Source organism: Lepisosteus oculatus, chromosome 15, assembly GCF_040954835.1.
Source record: "Lepisosteus oculatus isolate fLepOcu1 chromosome 15, fLepOcu1.hap2, whole genome shotgun sequence".
Lineage (NCBI taxonomy): Eukaryota > Metazoa > Chordata > Actinopteri > Semionotiformes > Lepisosteidae > Lepisosteus > Lepisosteus oculatus.
This window is the reverse complement of record NC_090710.1, coordinates 25,846,011-25,867,785: the sequence shown is the minus strand read 5'-3', so window position 1 is coordinate 25,867,785 and position 21,775 is coordinate 25,846,011. Positions and strand designations below refer to the sequence as shown.

The window sequence follows — 21,775 nt, the reverse complement described above, 5'->3', positions numbered from 1 at the left end:
TTACTAATTGGTGTCAAAGCACCTGTCCTTCAGTAAAGTATGTGACGTATAGTATCAGTGCTAGAGGAGGAGGGCATCATACAGCAAAGAGGGGAGAGTATATTGGGGGGAGCGGTGGCACTGTGCCACTGTGGCTAAGGATCTGCGCCTGTGGCTGGAAGGTTGCTGGTTCAAATCCTGCAGCCAGCAGAGAAATCCTACTCCATTGGATTCTATGCCTGAGCAAGGCCCTTAACCCCAACTGCTCCAGGGGTGCTGTACAATAGCTGACCCTGCGTTCTGAACCTAGCTTGTTCCCCAGGCTTCTCTCCCTGTCTGTGTGTCTATGTGTCTCATGGAGAGCAAGCTGGGGTCAGAACGCAGGGTCAGCTATTGTACAGCACCCCTGGAGCAGTTGGGGTTAAGGGCCTTGCTGAGGGGCCCAACGGAGTTTAATTTTTTGTGACTGTAAATCAGTTCAATGCTTTATGTATTTGAATTACACTGCACGTCTGCACCTTTAGCACAAATAGACCAAATTCTTTAAAGTAAACACATATTCCAATATAGGAAAATCTTATCTAAAATTCATAATACATTGCAAACTTATTAAAGTGAACTTTAATAGCTTATAGTTGGACACGAGTGATTTAATGCACTATAAGTATGAAATATGAATATGAAAGTACATTGATATTTAATTGCATGTATCAGGTAATGTAATGCAGTTTCTTCATTAAATGGTAACTTTGATGTACAGTAGATCCTTCACTAACCTTCACTAAAAGAAACTCTATGACACATTTCTACCTATCTTGGCATGTATATTCAATAATTATACATTTTAAAATGTATTCAGCTATTGGCGTCTGTGGGTCTTCTTCATACTGTATATATATGAAATAAAATGTTCTCTGTACTTTTTGTTCCATAACCTAAAATAAAGCACTGGGATCTCCTCTCCCTAACAATGACATTTTCTTTGTTCTACAGATGGTTTCAGTCTTTAAAAGAAAACGTCCAGAATCTTCAAATCTTGCCCAGATTTCACCTCTCTGTAATGAAAAAAGCGTGTAGAATTTTTGAAGCATTTTATTAATCAGCATTTCCCTGCCACACTCCCTATATAAAATATCACTTCTGTACTGACAATAACTCCCCTCTGTTTAAACAAGGTGATTATTATCAGCTCCTGTAGGAAATTAAATGCAGGGCAGAGCAGTAATATGCAGATATGCAGATTTGCCGAGAGAATGGCAGCTAGCCCTGGGTAATGCAGTCAGTTTGATTAATCTGCATTGTATGAATACGAAATCAACCACTCGTCTCTTGAGGTTTGCATTAAAATGTCACTTTTTCTCTCAAATGTATATTTGAAAAGACATGCAGAATACTCTAAGTGGCTACAGAAACCATTATATCCCCGTTAAAAGTTCTGTTTTGCTTCAGGACTACTTTGTTTTGAAACAACAACCAGCATGATATACCCACGTGCCTGTTCCATCACCTTTAACTCTTTCATGCACAGCAGGCACTACCCTCTCACGAAGGTAAATCGAAATGAAGAAGCACTTGTCAAGTTTTAAATATGATGACAAAACAGAATGAACCCTGTCACTAACTATAAGACCAACTATTCCTTTCTCATTACCACTGCACAGGCATACAGTATACTGAATAAATCAGAGCAATTCCAAATGTGTTTAATGTTATATTTACCACTCACACGAAGTCTGAAACATTTCAGAATTCTGCATCTCCATATTCTAACCAAATAAAATCAGTTTCAGTACAAAAATGTCTAGTTTTTCACATGTACTGTATACACACTACTCTATGTAAATCTATGTATATGGAGAAAAAACAAGTCTTCCACCATACATGGATTAAATTAATGACATAAATTAAGGTTTATCACTTTTTACCTCATGAGTAAACTAGAATTCTGAAATTGTCAGCAGCAAATATACAAAAATAATCAAGCACCTGTATACAAACTACAAGTATCCTTGATTCCCATGGCTAACTGAGAAAGAGTGGTGAAACCTTTAGTGGATTAGTGATATTTTGATTATGTTCCTTGTGTTTGTAAGTTGTATGTTGACAGGAAATGTGGACACTACCGTATTTGTAAAAAAAATGTACAAAAGTGTTTTCCAAAATATGTGAACTATTAAATTCCAGTCCTAAAAGGGAATTCAGAATTTTCAAAGGGTATACATTATGTTTAGTTGCTTTTAAAGTCAGACTCATATGAGAGAACTGTCACGATTATAGTTCCCCCTCCTTAAGGGTGCTCCACCCCGTTCACGTGAGACTTTATTCTATGCACCTGCTCCCTATTCCCAGCCCACCTTAAAAGCCAGGCGCTGACGCTCATCCGGGCTCTGCATCTGATTTCCATATCGTGCGAGTCCGGGACCTGGAAGCGCCTGGTTCCGTTAAGGTTTTAACCTCTGTTCCCGTTCCTGTTCCCCGTCCGCCGGTTCCGACTCGGCCTTCGTGGTTTTTAATTCTTTGTTCTGATGGATCTCCTGGTTTTGGATTTACCCTTGTGTTTTGGATTTTCCCTAAGGACTACAATCTTGGATTGATCGCCTCGGCCACACCTCCCCCGTGCACCAGCGCACCTTGGACACGCCCCCCTGTCTTCTGCCCCGTATTCCTGCATGACGTTTACCTAGTGTTTCCCCACTCCGTCGGACTGTGTCGTCCGCATAGGGTCCGGAAAGAACTGTTCGTTACAAGAACAAGCATGGCTGAAAGTTTTACTGTGCTGAAAAACTAATTTTGGTTTACAATGCAGGCGATTGGGAAGTGAAAGCCTTATTCATGGCTTTAAGTGGAAGACTATTAAGGAAAAGATGTCCAGAATGTGAGAAATACGTCTTGAATGAATTTGATGTTTCTTATAAAGGAAAAGAGTGTGAAATATAATTAAAATTTAAAAAAATCTAAAGTTTTAGAAAAGTGAGTAATTAAAGTCTTTTTTACAAAAACAAAATACTCTTAAATTAAAGATACATGTATGGTAAATTGGTCTTTTTCATCTAATAAAATGTTATTTGCTAAACATGTGGACACCAGCACTGTGTCAAGAGATATGCTGTATTTTTCATGCAAAAAACATAAAGAGCTTCTAGCATGTTGAGGTTTCTCTGATGTTAAATTCCTTGCAGGACTATAGGAGCAGTAAATTGTAGAGGAAATCCATCTAAAAAAATTGATTTAAAAGCAATAACCAACAAGTTCTGAAAGTAAAAAAAATAAACTTAAATGCATAAAAATGATTTTCAACACCACACATATCGTTTATATTTAAGTTTTGCCTCATATTTAGGTTTATGAGTGCTTCCACCAAAAAACATTCAGAAAAAGCAACTAATCCCGTACAATGTGTGCTTATCATCAATGCTTTAAGACATATAGGTAAATTAACTTTGTAGTAGATTAAGTGTGGATATACTGTATACACTGGACATTCCATCTGTAATATTTCTCAACTCGGAAAATCATTTTTGTTTGATAATGCCATTACACTGCATTTGTCACACTAGTGCTTGGATGAAATATAATAAGAAGTGTCATTTCCCACTTGCTTTCCTAAAATATCTAATTTTATTATTATTATTATTGAAGACCCTAGCAGTGGTGTTCAAAATGATTCCAGGTCCTTCCAATTATTGTATAGAAAATGGGCATTCTGCAATATTATTAAAGCTGTAATTTCCTGCTGAATCTGTCTGGATGTTTCTTTTTATCATTTGGCAATTTCTATCTAGTTATGGTATAATTAAGTTTCCTGACCCTTGCTCACTCTTTTAACTAGGCATTTAGAAATATACTAGAATTGCAGATCTTTAGCCTGATGTCCTCTCTCCCAGCACAGTAATAGAATAAAATTATTAATCCAGTAATTGTATAGAACACATTAGTTTGCATTGAATTTCACTATTTCTCATTTTCTGTGAGTGATAATCAGGCAGAGGGAGCAGAACCTCTTGTTCAATCCCCCGAGAGCCACCTGTTTGCCTGTGATTATGTCAAGCCAAATGCATGCTTGGGTTGTGGAGAAAAATAGCATATAAATAGCCTCTGAAAAATGGCAGAGGGAAAAAAATCAGCAATCAGTTCTGTAGATATGCTGTTCTGGTAAACAAAAGTCTGCCTAACCCAATGTCAAAAACTCTCTAAAAGTGCCTTTTCAATAATAATTGACAACTGTTATAGTTAATATTTTGCCTGCTACAGTTTTGTGTGAAAATATTACTTTTTTATGGAATAAATATACACATAGTGCTGTGTAAAACTCCTCAGACAATCTGGAGCATCAGTGATCTCAAATGCTCTACTAGTATTTACTGTTATTGTAAAATCTTTCCATCTAATAATATAGGTTAGTTTGGTTGAGTATAAACCAGGTTTGTAATGCAGCAATTTTCAATTTTCATCTTCAGAAAAACTAGTCTTAAGGTAAATTGGACATAAACAGCCAATATAAAGTACTGTGTAGGAGCTAATTCAAATATGAAACTAAAAGTCAACTTTTTTGCGACACTTATGCTTTATATTATGCTACAAAGTAAACTTAAAACTTCATGTTTACAATTTCATAGCATTGTGTGTCTGCATTAAGAAGGAAAAACATGCAGAACAATGGAAAATGTTGAAGACTTTTAAAAATCAATGTATATGATTGAATAAGTATTTACAGAGTGCAGCCATAGATACTGTAGCAGTCAGTGTTAATTTTATCTGTGGTTTTATTTTTAGTTATTTAAAAGACATGAGTACCCATGTCTTCTCTGAGTCTTTTTTGAAGGTTTCTAGAACTGCTGAGGCTGTCTTCAATAGAGGAGCTGTAGTTGAGATATTTAATCTTGGTTGTGTCCCAAAATGTGAACTTTGACAGCTGGAAGCACAGCATTACACTGTGATCTGCTATGTCATCAGTGCTATGAAAATTTATTTATAGCATTTTTAACAACAAAACATACATAAAATGACTGTGGGAAATCAGACTAAGAATTTAATTTAATTCATACAGACAGGAAAAGACAGTGTACTCTAGGAGGTGTCGTTCGTCATTAAGCCAAGATCCTGGGTTGTTGTGATCTTGTAGCACCATGGTAATTACAGCGAGAGTAGCAAAACCACATTATCCAAAATCCACTTCATGTTTTGCCATTCTGGTATATTTAAATGTTATTCTTATTTTAACAGCTGAAACGCTTCCTTACTTCTTCATATCATCATCATCATTATTATTATGATAATGGTAAAACCATAAAAATGCTATGCTGAATTCACCAGGGTAAGGTTTCATAAGAATGAACTTCGGTGCTGCTGGTTTAATTCTGGAGAGCCTAAAATCCAATCCTAAGGGCTTAGATTCTAGGTTCTAGGTTCTGCTCTAGACCTAGGAAAGGTTAACATGACTTAATACTGTAAGTCAATAACTAATTATAAATACAATGCAACAAACAGTAAAACAACTGCAGTTTTGGAGGACTGCATTTTAACACCATGTCCTTAGTTTACCATATATAGATATTTAAACTAAGAGCCGGAAAATAGAACAATACTTCATAGAAATAACTACAAATAAAACTGACTAAGGAATGGCACCACCAATGTAAATTTATTAGTAATTAACACAACAAGTATGGATGCATAATCCCCATAATCAGTTTAGTTCATAGAAGAAATTGACACCACAGATGCAGCAAGAGTGAGCAGGTAATGAGGTAGAAACACCCAGTAACTGGTGGTTTCAGTGCTCTGCACCACATAGTTGCAACTTAAATTGACAAATTTGACTTTATTGACAAACGAGCCACTGCTACACCCACCTGTTGCACAGTATCAGTTGACATGGATACTGTTTTGATAGGAAACCTGAATCACCTGGAGGTCATTTGCTAGCTCATTGCTTCAGGTGGTTCAGGGACATTTAAAACTGTTCAAACTCTGCCTGGGCTTCTGTTTTAGAGTTTTGTCTCTGAGCCTCTCGATCTTTGTTGGAATCTTGACCTCTTCTTTGTTACTACCTCATTCCCGGCTTAAGCCATAGTTTGGTATCTCTATAGTGGTTATCTCGGTTATCTCGACCTTGTTTCATCAGATTTCCCAATTGTGCTTTGGACTGTGTTGTAGATTCACCAGTCTTGACCACCTGACCGCCTGCTTAGCCACAGACCTGAACTACCACCTCTGCCTGCGCGCACGGCTATGCTGTGTCATGGAGTCCCTAGCTGCAGCACCACACAGCCTGTGTGTTCAGCTTACTCAGCTCTCCTGACAGCTGGCAGAGCCTGCAGCTTGACTCCCGGTGTGTGTGCTTTCTGCTCAGTATGGTTCCTGTGTGCACACAGCACTGCTGCAAATAACCCTAACTTTGCGCTGCTTGCGCAGTTCTCCAGTGTGCCCTAGTGAGCCTGCGCAGTAGCCTAGTGTGCCTGCTGCCTGCACAATTACTGTCTCATCTGCCTCTCGCCCAGCAAGTGGGTTCATCTTGCGACTCTCCATCTGTTGTTAGATCTACAGAGCACTGGGATCATTGCAATTATGTACTGTATGTGCCACAGCTAACTGAAATCATTTACACTCTCGTGTAAATATTCCTTGTTTGCTGTTGCAGTTTTGCAAGTATTGCAGACATACCCATAAAATATCCAAAAGGGTGTTATTATCTAAATCCTAGGAATTACAGTAGTTTCCCAAAAAAATTTTTCAGAAAAAGTATTGCAAATAAATAAAATTTTGACAGAAAAATACAATACATGTAAAAAACAGACAAAAAATTAAAACATCCTCAGCGACCCATGATAGTTTTAGTATCCAAGAGTCAAAAGAAATTAGATTAATTTCTGATTTGTTGACATTGGGGTACATTATGAGGGAAACATTGGTCCTAAAAGACAGTATTCATCTTCATGAAGCCAGTCCATGTGGTTACAAACCTTTCAGCATATCCTCTACTTATGATAAACTCAGACAGACAGGGCATAATGACTGAGACTCATATTGTTTAGGTTGTTGTTAGTGAAGGAAGAATGTTTGAGCTGATATACAACCTGTTATCTCAGTTATCTCTGTGTTATTCCTTTTTAGGGAATATCTTTTCCCAATATTATGTCATAAAGAAAATGTGACCAATTGTTCATTTAAATATATATTTTGTCAATCATTAGCAAAATTATTCTTAATAATATTCACAACAAATCGAATTCATAAAACCAAGAATAAAACTAAACAATAGAGTAAAAGATTCTGTCAAAAAAGTCATAATGTGAGTTTTGAAAATGTTCACAGTTCCAGTATGTGATGGATTTGGGCAATGAAGGCACAGGTGCTGCTCATGAAGAGACTCTGTTGCCTTTTGTGAGGAGCCTGTTATTCTTCAGAAGAGTATGAGGGCCCGACTTAACACATCTCAAATTATGAGCTGGAGTGTAGTCATGCAACACATTTTAAAAATAATCTAGAACTAAATTGCTCAGTGCCCCATACAGCAAGCAAAATGTAACGGCCGCTCTTAGACAGATGGGTAGCAAGGTAATTTACTAAATACTAACGTTATATGCTGATGTGTAGCATTCTTTGTTAGTACACAAGCTGCAGATTTTTGGAAAGAATGAAGCCTATTTTAGAAGATACCAAATTAAGTATTAAGTCGAATCTGGATGAAATAAAAATATTCCTTGCAGAAGTATTCACACTTTGCCAATCATTAAACCTAACATTTATGTGTGAAAGAGGTTGAATGTGGCAAAATAATATATACAAAGTGAACAATTTCATAATTATTCAACTCTTTAAGTCAATTTTCATTGAAGAACCTTTGGCACCAATTACTGCTGTCAGTATTTTGGGATGAGAACTGTATCAGCTTTGCATAGTGGAATAGTGTAATTTTAGTGATTCTTTCTGGCAAAATTTCCCCAGTTCTGACAAGTTTGTTAGGAAAATTGTTGATACTGTAGATTGGAAGATTCAAGCATCACCATCATGATTCATGTCAGGAATTTGACTGGGCTATGTGAGGACTTCTACTCTATTCTTTATTGACCATATCTGTGTCACTTTGGTCTTTTAATTCATTGGTCAATTGTCAATGGGCTATGTTGTACTGGGTCTGCACCAGCAGAAATGCTTGGCAATTTCACTAAAAACTCAGTGTTTGTCTTTTCTGATCAGAAAACCTATTGTCACATCTCATCAATATATATTATATGAGATGTAAGATAAGTATGCATCAGTAAAGGATTCTTTCTTGCAAATCACCCATACAGGTCATCTTTTCTATTGGATATTATCGATGTTCATTATGAACAGTGACTCCCATTTCAGCCAAATATCATGCATTTCCTGCAAAGCTGGCTGCTCAGTTGGTAAGGATAGCTTGGTATTGGAAGGGTTCTAAATAGTATGACGCACATTCAGCTTTTTATTTTCTTCACTGTACTTGAAGGTGTCACGATATTAGTTCCCCCTCCTTAAGGGTGCTCCAGCCCTTTCACTCAAGACTTTATTCTTTGCACCTGTTCTCTATTCCCAGCCCACCTTAAAAGCCAGGCGCTGACGCTCATCCGGGCTCTGCATCTGATTTCCATATTGTGCGAGTCCGGGACCTGGAAGCGCCTGGGCCTGTTAAGGTTTTAACCTCCGTTCCCGTTCCCGTTCCCCGTCCGCCGGTTCCGACCCGGCCTTCGTGGTTTTAATTCCGAGTTCTGATGGATCTCCTGGTTTTGGACCTACCCTTGCGTTTTGGATTTTCCCAAAGGACTACTCTCTCGGATTGTTCGCCTCGGCCACACCTCCCCCGTGCACCAGCGCACCTTGGACACGTCCCCCTGTCTTCAGCCCCGTTTTCCTGCATGACGTTTCCCCAGTGTTTCCCCACTCCGTCGGACTGTGTCGTCCGCATAGGGTCCGGAAAGAACTGTTCGTTACAGAAGGGATACTATACATCATCTTCAGATCTGTGCCTCTGTACCACTTTATTTCTGATTTGTTTCAAAAGCTCCTTGGGCTTTGTGAAGGTGCTGTACCCAATAACAGTTGAGTGAAGTGGAAAGTCTGACAAAAACAAATGCCACTGTGTCCAATTGGAGGCAGAAAATCCCCCCTCAAAATTTGGATTTTCAAAAACTGTAATGAAAAAAATGTGATTTAAAAGAAATTGGAAAAATCTGGGGATATATTCAGGTATACCCTTTTGTTTTAGTAAAAAATCTATCGAAAAAATTGACAGAATTGTCAACAAACTGATATCAAGTACGCTTGATTAGTAATGGCAAATCACTTTCCATCAATTCCAGCTCACTGTTCTCTGGGTTCAACCTTTTGGTTTTCAGGAAATTTGAAAGTGCAAGTTGTCCTGTTCTCTTTCTCCTCATTCCCTGACTGGTCGTGATTTAGAGCTTTACACTATATCCCCTAGTCACCCCATGTGGAAGATACCACTGTGTTATGCATAGTGGGGCTGTAGTGCTAGTCCCGTTAATTTTCATATGAAAAATGGAAAAACTTAACAGCCCCTGTAAAATCACAATGTGCAGGAGTGTCTGGCAAACACGACACCAGAGACGTTAAACACTATGGGTATGTAATGAAATTTTAAGAATGTATTCCCTGTACAGTACATCCGCTACATGGTATGGGCAGCTACCTTAACCATGTGTGCGCAAGATCTAAAACAAATATCCTGACTCTGGCTCGAGCAGGGGGACGCCTGAACACACTGCAAGGTAATATCAAAATTTTAAAGTACTTTTATGTATAGTTTTAAGGGACAAGTACCAGTTCCTTACAGTCTTCATGGTCAATTTATCATATCGAAGTGAATTTTGACTTGAAATACAATATATAGGGGACATTACTAAGAAACTTTTAAGTCATGTTAGACTGCATTGACACACAGAGACCACAACACTAATTTTCTGACCTTTTAAACTATTCTTTGGACCTGAAGTAATTAGGTGTTGCTGTAGCAAAAGGGTTGAACATTTAAGCACTTGAGCATCTTTTAATTTTGTTAGTGTTATTTAAATACAGTCCTGAAAAAAAATGTTTGTGAACTTTCAATATAAATATGATAATTAAACATTTTTTACTTTAGTACCCTTGTTTAATCAAAATTGGCCTTTAATAAATACCCCAAATGCTTTGTATTTAGAAATTCAATATTTTTTAGATGGTATATGAAACTGAAAAAAGTAAAAATTAGTGTATGTGAAATAATAGATGAGCACCTAGTCTACAATTAAGAGGGTAATTCTATCTCAGAAAAAGAGTAGTTGATGCTGCAGTATTTAAAGTAGTTAGAAGACGGTTACAAAACCATCCATTCTGTCAGTTTAATCAGTTTGAAGCAGATTGTGCAGATTATCACAAAGTTCTGTTCGAAAGTGATTTGATTGCAAACACAGACGGCAAAATAATGGATCTTTTCAGGGGGTGTTTTCTTTTATTCATACATACTGTATATCAAGATTTAAGTTTTAGATAAGCAGAGGGAGGGTTATAACCAATTAATGTTGTGTAAGTAGAAGAAAGACAGCCCCTTGACATACCTAACATTCTTCAAATGATAACACAGGGTCAAAAGTAACACCATAGTTCTAACTTCATCAAAGATTTGATTTCAGTACCATCAGCTACAACGCTGACGTTTGCCAAATTCTAAGGCTCATATTGGAAACATATGAGCATATCTCAATCTTGTCATAGTATATCTTGGGATAGCTCATATACAGTATATCCATACAGTATGTCAGACTGATACCTTTAAACTGTAGAAATAGTAGCAGAAACATACAGGACAGTCTGGCTTGGTCTGCACAATCCATGGGTGTCATCAGAATTGAAGTGAAATCCAATTCCATGATTGTGAATGATCTGACCAATAAGCAACATAAAAAGTGAGGATCCCAGGACAGAACCTTGTTGAACACCCAAGTAAGAGGAATGACAAAAATGTAATAATGTACTCCTGGCAGACAACATAGATACCAAACCAATGATGGGGGTAACCTATGTACTCCACAAAATATGGGAGTAAAAGTAAAATTATCTAGGGATACCAGTAATACCTACAGTATATATACTGATGGAAAAAAGAAATGCAACATGTTCTGGAATGAGAATACTATAGTTATAGCTTCTTATATACTTTCACAAAAAGTTGTCAATTTGTTTTAAGCCCTGTGACCAGCACTACAGCTTGTGCAGTGAGGCATTGCAGCTTGCCAATCACACGAAAGCTCGTTAGGTACACTTTTACCCAACAAGTTCCAGGTGGAACAATGCCTGATCAGGTCACCTTTAAAAAGGCCTTAACTCAAAGCGTAGGTCACTCCACGAAAGAGGCAACACTTAGTCAGTTTTCTGTGCATCCCATAATGCCTCAATTGTCACCAGAAGCAAGGGAGAGGGCCATTGACATGCTGCAGGCAGGCATGTGCCAGTGTTGCCAGACACTATAGAGTAAGCCACTCCACTGTGTCCCGACTGCAGAGAAGGTTTCAGCAGACTGGCAGGACAGAAAACCGTCCAAGATCCGGTCACCCTTGAGTGACCACACCAGAGCAGGACCGACACATTAGACTGGTCCATCTAAGAGTTTCAGATCTGCCACCTCTACTGCTGCTGAAACTGCTGGCGACCTGTCAGAGGCCCTCTGCTCACACCTCCTAGACGTCACACCCGACTGGCTTGGGCCAGACAGAGGCTGCGATGGACTCGTCAGCAGTGGCACCAGGTCCTCTTCACAGATGAGTCACTCTTCAGCCTGATCCATGCAGACAGGAGGGCCAGAGTTTGGAGGAGGAGGTGTTGCTTTTCTTTTTTCCATCGGTATACTTTTACATGCAAGCCAGCAGGATGTTATGTATGAGAAATTCAGAATCCGGAAAAAGAAGATCAAGTGACTTGGACTCAAATGCCATCAGCAAATCATTAACTACCATTACAAGGGTAATTCCTGTACAGTGTCACTGTCTAAAGCCCAAATGAAAATGAGTTCAAAGAGCTCATTAGATATAAGGTGAACAGTCAAACTTGTTTTTATCCACATATACCATCCTGCCATACAAGTATTTACACTGACACCTGGTTTTAGGAGAGAAGGCAAACTTTTCTCAGTCCCATTTCACCCCCGGCATTCAAAGTGATGTTTTTCAAAACTGAAGAATGCTATGCAGAACATACAGGAAAACTATGACCATTGTCTTGGAAAGAACAACATTCTCAAAGATGCCTTTTACATCTCTGGGATGCCCCACATCAGGATTGGTCCTCATTGGCAGATCGTCTTTTCTTCAGAGGGATTCAGTTATCTAAAGATCTTTATCAGAACCTAAGAATTGTTCAATGTTAAAGGCCTTCTCTCCCATTGCAGGTGGAGCCCAAGGAACTTAAGCCTGGTTTATGTCCCTCCCATACCAAAAAATGTCAAGTTTTGCGAGAAATCTTTCACGTTTCGTAAGGACTATTTGATTTGCAGTTTGATTTGCACCCCAGAGACAGAGGTTGAGTTCATTCATTTGTGTGGTGATGTCAGCTAGGAACATTAGATTTGCAACCCATTTTTCATCATATGGTCTGGGGTAGTTTTAAATTTTTTCTGACACAAATAATCTTGATTGCATCAAGACAGTCCACAAAGTGTGCCAAAACCTTCCAAGATGGGCATGATTAGGAGGCCATGACTGGTGAAGGCCAATGGGAAATTTAGCCAGGATGCCGGGGTAACACCCCTAATATTTTCGAGAAATGCCCTGGGATTTTTCATGACCACAGAGAGGACCTTGGTTATACTGTACATCTCATCCAAGGGACGGCACCTTGTTAGAGTATAGTGTCCCTGTCACTATACTGGGGCATTAGGACCCACACAGACCACAGGGTGAGCATCCCTCACAGACCCCACTTTCACGTCTTCCAGTAGCAAACTTTCTCCCAGGAGGTCTCCCATCGAGGTACTGACAAGGTTCACACCTGCTGAGCTTCAGTGGGCTGCCAGTTGTGCGTTGCAGGGTGATATGGCTGCCAGCCAAACCATTTCAATCATTTTTTTCTGCACCAAAGAGTTTTCAATGGGCAGCATGTTGTATAGAATTACAGAGCAGTCAAGCATAGTTTTGATGTTTTTTTCAACTTAATTTATTGATGGCTTATTAGACTGTTAGACTGTTATGGCAGACATGCTTATGCCTACCCTACAATGTATTTGCCACTGTGGAATTTGTCTTTTCACATACCTCAACTTGCTCTCCATGAGACACACAAACAGGGAGAGAAGCTTGAGGTCAGAGCACAGGGTCAGCTTAACAGAGTAATTAATGTCAGGCAGCTATTCACTAATAAGTTACTTAAGATCGTGGAAATGAGAAAAAAGCAAATACAGTTTCTAAACATATATTTGTGCATGATTTGGCACAATATTTTTTTATTACATCATACACCAACAGAGTATGGTGTCAGGACCGAAAGTGATGGTGGTGGACCCACAAATAGCAAGCAAATACGTACTTTCAAAGGCCAGACCCTTGTGTCTTTTGAGACAGTGATGTAACTTACAGAATCAGTAATGATCTTTTAAAATAAACTATTCAATTTACTTTTTCAAAAAAAACAAATCACTTTTTCATCTCAAATCATATTTCGTAATATTACCATTTTCAGCACAAACAGACGCACATATATATTACTTTTTAGGCTACAGTCATTTTTTGGAAAAATTTAAATAATAAATGATGGTGTCGTTTATATTGGAAATGCTATGGCCTTACTAACTGTAATTGTAAGATTTCAGCGTGCGGTTCATGTTTTCTTGTGTATTAGACAAAGCAATGATTCAAATTGCTTTGAACCATTGTCAAATCATGTCAAATTCTTGAAACTGAAACAGCTCATTTAAAGAGGTTCTTTTTAAACCTTTTCTCTAAGTTAATTAAGCTAAACAACCATATATATATATATTTATTACTGGATGAAATGTTCTGTTTTCTGTGCGCACTGTTACTGAAGCTTATGTCCACTCAGGCACTGCAGGCAAAGCAGGTCTGAAGGACTGGTGGTGCGGAAGACAACACTGAAGGTATTTTTGATGGGGACCGTGAAAAGAATTGACGTTGTGTCACTTTAACCTATGACCTTTCAAAGAAAGAGCCAAGAGCACAGGAAATGGAAATAACCTCTGTCCCTCCATGCATGGTTCACTGCAGATCACAACCAAGCATGAATTACAGCGGGAGCAACACGCGTGGCCAGGGAGTGTGAGACCAGGGACAGGGGATTTAATTATTTCTCCCAACATTCAACAACAGCCCTCAACAGCAAAAGCACATTCGCAAAAAAAGCTCTACGGTTGCAGTCCTTTTATGTACCTTTATGTGAAAGTGAAGGATTTCAACAAATTAAGTCCAGTGTCTCTAACAAGCTTATCCTGCACCATTGTACATTACTGTGGGTCTTCATCTGAATATAGAGTTGCTTCAGTAGGTTTTTATTCACTATTTAGGGAGAACCAGACAGCACAAAAGGACCAAAAAGAGATTGTGACATCTAAATAAAGGGTGAACTACTGCTACAACGACTACTAATAATAAATAACTTATTTTTATAAAGCACCTTCCCAAACCTAAAGACACTGAATTGTATATACTGATATACGATTAGTAGAATTGTTTATACAATCGGTACTGAACGCGTGCCGGAATCTTGTGTATCTCACAAATGAAAGAATAAAAAAAAGAATGTTGGAAGCTTAAACCTCAACATTCACATGCAGGTTTCAGCTAACATCTCTAGTTGTAATATAACGATAAAGAAAATCCAGCACCTATGAGGCATAAATGCTAGAATATTGTTTTTCCATGTTTTTTTAAATTGTCCTTCATTTTCTTTCTTATTCTTCTTGGTATGGGATTGTGTCTTGTGCATCACACTCGGCCCATTGCTATGGGGGGCAGGCCTGGTTTCCTCAGAAACATTCACTGTCATGCCTTCCGCTGTCCTCTGCTCTATCCAACCAGCACTTCATACAAGTGACCTGCCGGTAACTGGAGTAGTGATGCAACTCCCACTGACTGTGCAAAATCACAGATGCCCAGAAAGTCACAGTGTTGCATGGGGAATACTGTGGCCAGCCTTGATAGTGCTCAGTCAATTGGTCACTGGCACTTGCTCAGTCCTGTTCCTTTGCAAGTTCATGACATACCCCAGGCTTGATCTGGTAACTAGGTACCTTGTGCTCCCAGACAGCCTTTACTCTCTTCCTCTATTTATGATCCTAACTCTGCTTAGCCTTTTCACTGAAAAACCATCCCACACCAGTAAAATACTTGTGCTTATGAACAGATATGAAAAAATCCTGATTTCACAGGCCTTTGATAAAACCAAAAGTACATCAATCAATTTTTCAGAAACCATTGATCCTTCAAGGGTCACAGTGAATTGCCTGAATCAGAGCCTAACCTACAAACAGGGCGCACAAGACAGGACCACACTTCTTTGTACACACTGAATGTGAGGCCACCCTTTTAAAAGGAAACCACAAACTAATCTGCTTTCATAATTTTCAGTTTCATCATAAGATGGCTAATGGCTAACATTTAACAAAAAAGGCTAGTGTGCCATCATTCTTAGAGTCTTTATTAAAATATCTGAACAACAGGATGCACAGACTCTTGATTTCTCAGTTGGGCATTCCATTTATGTTACAATGCAACATTATCAGGAAATAATCAGATAATAAAAACAGCAAGAAAATTAGCAAAAAACAAGCACAACTGCACATTCGGGTAAAATGCTCAACCAAACCATTTTTCTGTTCTCTAGAATAAGAAAACTTCAGGTTGGCATTACAGCAATAACAGTTTTGGGCAATGAAATTGACATGTCAAAACTTCCAATCACAATCTGATAAAGAATGTTCTTTCTGTGGCCGAAGCAAGCCTGTTAACTATTTCATGTTTCTCTCTCTAGAAAAGATAATAACACAACTGAAATTCAGACCAGATTTAAACGAATACTCTTTCCACCAGTCACAATAATGTCTGACTGATTAAAACACATTACAAACCCCCACCCGTGCCCCTCATGACAGCAAAGTGTCTCAGACAGCTATCAGAACTTTTAGGCGTTTCAATCTGATGCTGTCCTGTTTTATCAGGGCTGTGAAAAGTCCTTTCTCATTCCGCGCGTGAAATGTTATGGCCATTTAACAGGTACAGAAAGGAAAGATGATGCGTTAAAGCAAATATTGCCTGGGGCTGTGTTTTTTCCCCCCTCTTTTATCATCACATCTTAATTTATAGTAGAATCATCATTATCACAACTGTCAGCCTCATTTAACCTTCCTGATCTCCCATGATTCTCTGCTGTCAGGTCTGATTGCCTGCCTTCTGCTTACTGACTGATAATAGTTGACTGATTAGCCCACCTCCAAAAGAAGACAATGATGTATAGAACCATGCAGCCTGTGCTATATATTAATGAGGAGCTTGCAAGGCTTTGATAAGACAGTGCAATGATACACAAGGGGGGCTTGTAGAACATCACAAGTAAAAGACCTAGGCCATCTTCTCTGCAGTAATTACCACCAGAGCAGTACAACGTTGACAAAGCATTCAAGAAGTTGTGTAACAAAACACTCGTGATTTTTCTTGCTGTTGTTACAGTACGGATTATTTCATCTAAATAGTTACAAACATTAAGGCAGGAACTACAAAGCATTTTTTTCTCGCTATCACTGTAATTAAAGATTTTAGTGTTATTGCAAAACAATCAAAGAAACTATGGAATAATAATTTTGTTTTATAAGTATTTTTTGTTGTTATGCCAAAGCAGTGCTTTATGAAGGGGCTACCACTAAAGACATTTACAGAATATTTCTCTTTTTTTTAATTTAAGTCCTTAATGCATGCCAATCTACAGATATTATGTCTGGTATATACTGATCAGAAAGGTGAAACAGGAAAATTCTTGTATAGGTCCTTAACTAAACAATTCTGTTTCACATTGTTTAGTACAGGCTTTGCATACACAAATGGGCCCAGTTTGTCCTGTATTTGTCATACAAAGCAGCTTATGTACGGCAGTAAAAATATTTGTGCTAAAATTTTTTTTTAAATCATTCCTTGTTGACTGTAAACCTTTTAAAGCATGTACTCTTTGGAATGTAAATATACTTAGTAGGCACAGCAATTAATATCTCATCTTCTTTGACATTTGAAGGCTGTTTATCTTTTTAACTGGGTCTTATCAAAGACTGTTACCTTTAAAAAGAAAAAAGCAGAAAGAAAGAAAGCTATTGGCATATTTGTATTGCTGCTGATGTACTTTGTAGGGCTTCGCTTCACCATTAGATACAAAGCTTCTGATGGCTACTTGAGTTTGAATGCACTGTTATTATAGGTATTACATGAAATTGCTTGTGTTATGTGAAGGGGATTATAGAGGTTCTGGATCAATAACTCCAGTGGATGTCGGGAGTGATTACAGTGCTCTGTCAATTTTCCCATTTGGCTGTCAGTACTGATTTACAACACGCTGCCTCTTTTATTCACATCAAATCACTCATTTCAATGGCAAATTCTATACATCTCAATTTGGTTCAAAAGCCGATTTGTGTAAAATAAATGTGCGACTAGTAGACTAATCTACATGTACTTAGGAATGAGGAGGAAAAAAATTAAGGAAGAATTCTCCAGTATGTCCATGGAATAATCTCTATCACTGGTGGAGATGTAGGGGAAAAACCAAGGAATCTGACATCAAAACATGATAAATTGGGCAGATTTGAAGTACAATTTCTAATCGTTTTCATGGTCACTTGATTTTCCTCTGTTATTCTACCACATTTGCTTGGGTAGTCTGAGTGAACTGAACTGGAAAGGTACGTCGTGGGTATCTAGTTGTTAAATACAGGTATTATCTGTATTATGTTTTCAGAAATGGCAGGATATTTTTGTATTTTTGAACTTGCAAAAAAAGATTTAGATTTAATAATGTTTTAAACAATGAAATATTATGAAATAATGCTTAAAACAAAGCATTGGGCTTTTTAATACATGTCATTAATCAGAAAAATTTAGTACACATTATACAGTACATTCAAAAATATAGTGAAGGCTCGAGTTAACTTTTAGAGAGTTCAGAAACAAATCTGGCAAATGAATCAGTTGCTGTTTACTTTGAAAAATGTCACATTTAAAATGTTTTTTTTTTCCCAAAGAAAAGATTTTTTGAAGCGGTTGGTTTCTATTGTGTTGTATTTTAACTATGTGCAGGAAAGTCTGCACACATTTTTAGCACCATGCTTTAAAAGGCATGTTTTAAACTGGAGCCATGGGTCACTGTTTTTTTTGTTTCTTTTAAGTTCTCGGGAACACCTACTGTAACTGTTTGCACAGGAAGTAGAAGAGATGAACCTCATAGTTCAGACATAAGTAGCTGGAGCTTACACTGTGCCACTGATTCTTCCCCCATCAGCAGTGCACGACTGGTACAGCGTTGTCAGGGACGGAGCGCTAAAAATGACCAAGTTATTCCGACTTTTTGAACAGTCGTGACCCCTGGAGGTTTACAAATGCCTGCAACCTTGCATTGTTATCTGTAAGAGCTGCGTCACTTCTCCAATTAATGCTAACTGTAGGCACTGTGGGGCCTGCAGTCTGAATGGGACGCAGATGGCCTGTCAGTGTACCTTTCAAAGGAAAGCATGAGCCGTTCTTGTCTCTCCTGGGCTGGTACAAGTGCAGCAGCAGGTAGCAGGGATGAGCTGAGTGAATTTACCTACTGGTGAGTCTGGGTTGTGGGGAATAAATAGCAAAAAAAAAATACATGAATAAAAAAAAACAGAATCTGCTAAAACATTAAAACAGCAAATAGCTGTATTGGGTTTCAAAGAGTTAATTTCATGGACAGCTGCAGACAAAATTGAGATATTACAGTATATGTTTTTAAGGAAAATAATTTAAATAATGGAATTCAATTCTATCCCTATATTATATCAAAATGCATTTGGAATGATTAAAAGGCTTATCCAGAAATACATTTAACTGCTATAAAACCTATAAAGATGAATACATTGTAAACAAATGCTGCAATGTTCCTTTCAGAGCCTTTAAATTTGTATTCTAGTAAAAAGATGGTGTCAAAAGTTAAGTCATCTTCAAACCTTTTGCTTTATTGTTAATGTATTGACACGTTTTCAAAGAAATTCAATCAATAACAGTGAATACAGAACTAAAACAACACTATATACTCTTCCTTTGTTACTTGATTTGTTTAAAAGCAGCTTTTATTGTAATATTGTATTCATAAAGATGACATGGGTGACAGAAAGAATCAAAGAAGATACTAAAAACAATTTCCCTTTGTTAAAAAGTAGTAGCACTCAGAATGATGCAAAAATATTCAACATTTAACTGACTTAGATAATAGTATTAAATAAATGAAAAACTGCCATTTCTGAGTTTGAATCAGGCATACCTACTTTTTACTTCTGAAGTCTTATTTCAAAATGACTGAGTCATGAAGGTGGAGAATGTCGAGGAGCAATGACTCATCAAACCAGTTTCTATTAGAACATAAGAAAGGCTACAAATTATTTGGACAATCTAGCCGATTCGGTCGTTAGTGGTTAATTGATTCAAGGATCCCATCCATTTCTTGGCTTACACAATATGGCTTGGTACCTTGTTCCATACTCCCACATTTCTTTATTAACAGCCCTTCACATTCAGAGGACCGTTCTAACGTTGAGGGTCTCCAGAAAAACAAGCAATACAATAGCAAACAGTCCAAAAGCAGAATCATTGTGTACTGTGAAATACTGAACAGTTATTCTCAGGTGGTGCCCACTGTTTTCTAAATATATCAGGATGACAAATTTGTGAGAGGTCTCAAAAAACAAATTAGGACGCACAATATTTCTTAATATCAAAAGGGCAAGCGGGGAATAATGAAACAAACAGGCTTCTTGTGTTTGACTTATTCTTTCAATTAAATCTTTCTTGGAGGGTTCTAGTGCTCTTTAACTTCCTTCCCCTGTATCGCAGTGTTTTTACCTCACACCTCTTTCTGACACTACAGATCAGGTGGTCTTTGAAAAACACTACTTGCACTGTTACCTTAGGTGAACCCTCCGAGATTTCTAAGGCTCAGAGTGCAAGAAAACGGAAACACTTTCAGGACCGCCCTCTCATATGTACTTGAAAATCTTAAATTTTCTATTTCTCCCTCATGTTGAGCTTATGTTTTTGCAAAACCTTTGCATACTTAAAATATTGCTGAGAGCCATATTCTATACAAGAATGAAAAAACTGTGGAAGAAGGATAGAATGACAGAAACAACTGGCTTTGTCTGTAGATTAAATAATGTATTATCCTAAACAGTTATATCTTAAAATAAATCTAAAATGACTCTGCCTAGCAAAAACTATAGGCTGTATACATTTTATCAATTGTTAGTGTTTATTTATTCTTGTTTTTATATAACATACTATTCTACATTTTTCAATGTCTAGCATTAAAACTGTAAATACTGCATCGATTATCTTAAAAGACAAGTCAAAACCACATTTTTGTACACAGAAGCAGAAAGAGCCCTTATAAAACAGGAAGGTTTATACATTAGTGGAACAGAATCTGAAAAATGTAAGTCATTTTATATTAACAGCATTTCAAAATGTTAATACAGTGTGAATTTGATTTAATATATACTGTATATAAAATAAGCCTTTTCTGCTGTGACAATCAGGTCTTGTCACAGTGAACATCCGCATAGAAAATTAAAAAATCAATTTTCTTCTCGAAGTGACCTGAGTTCTGTACAGGTCACTGCCTTATCTTGAAAGTGTACTAAAAATCACCTGATGCACTACATCTATATTTTGTTGACTTAGATAATCTCTGTCATTGATGAGTCATCAATAGGTTTTTAAAAAGTCCACTCTAGTGCAATTTAAAACCTTCAACATTGAGCAAATGCCCTCTCTTTGATGTTTTAGAATTTTATTTTGGAATTGACTGTGTCCTGTAATGAATCTGATAAAGCACCAACAGGTCAAAAGGACTGACCTCTAATCAAATAAAAAATTAGGGATTGTTAAAATTAAAATTACTGAAAGAAAACAGCTTTCAGTAATGTTTTATAAAAGGGCAATGAAAACATGAATAGTAACAAAACAGACCGCTTTAATACTAATTCTTACATTCTTTGCGTTTTCATGTACTGTACAGTATGTACAGCAGTTGATGAGAACTGCACATTTTCTGTTGTGAATGCTTTAACACAAAACATGTTAAAAGCAATTTCACATTTTCCTTGTGCAATCAAATGCAATAAACTGGTATAAAATTACTTTGGAGTGAGTCCAAAATTTTACAGAACATATTACATTTTGACATTATCAGGAACATTCAAGATTCAATTCATGAATTGCTAACACCTTGTCTCCCAAATAAAGCTTCCAGAATAGCAATACTGTTGTTCTGGTTGGTAATTTTAATTTTCTGAGATACTTACTCTGGTATGTAGCCATCTACAGTGTACTGTCAATGCTGTTTCAAGCACAAAGCTGAAAAATGAAGAAAGACACTTAAGAATTCCTATATTTTGCTTTCACTGACACACTTCAAGACCCAGAACATCTATGAATCATGATTTATTATTATAACGACCCAATGACCAAAATAAATAGATACAGGAACTGAGCAGGTTATATAACAGGATTTTCTGAAAGAGATTATTCTGCAGCTGTAGGAGTTAGGCTGAGACCCC

General features: G+C 37.5%; 1 long non-coding RNA gene across 3 annotated transcripts in view; it reads right to left on the bottom strand.

The window, feature by feature from the left end:
* Positions 1-698: 698 nt before the first annotated feature.
* The window catches only part of LOC107079513 (uncharacterized), a 49,494-nt gene continuing 28,417 nt past the window's right edge, over positions 699-21,775 (bottom strand). For 2 of the 3 annotated variants that reach the window (XR_001480451.2, XR_001480453.2), the window contains 3 exons: positions 21,521-21,572; positions 19,487-19,570; positions 18,051-18,795 (listed from right to left, as the gene is read on the bottom strand). This is a non-coding gene — a long non-coding RNA (uncharacterized lncRNA). Of the gene's footprint in view, positions 1,035-18,050; positions 18,796-19,486; positions 19,571-21,520; positions 21,573-21,775 lie in introns of those variants that run through there. The other variant, XR_001480452.2, reaches the window with a different exon arrangement.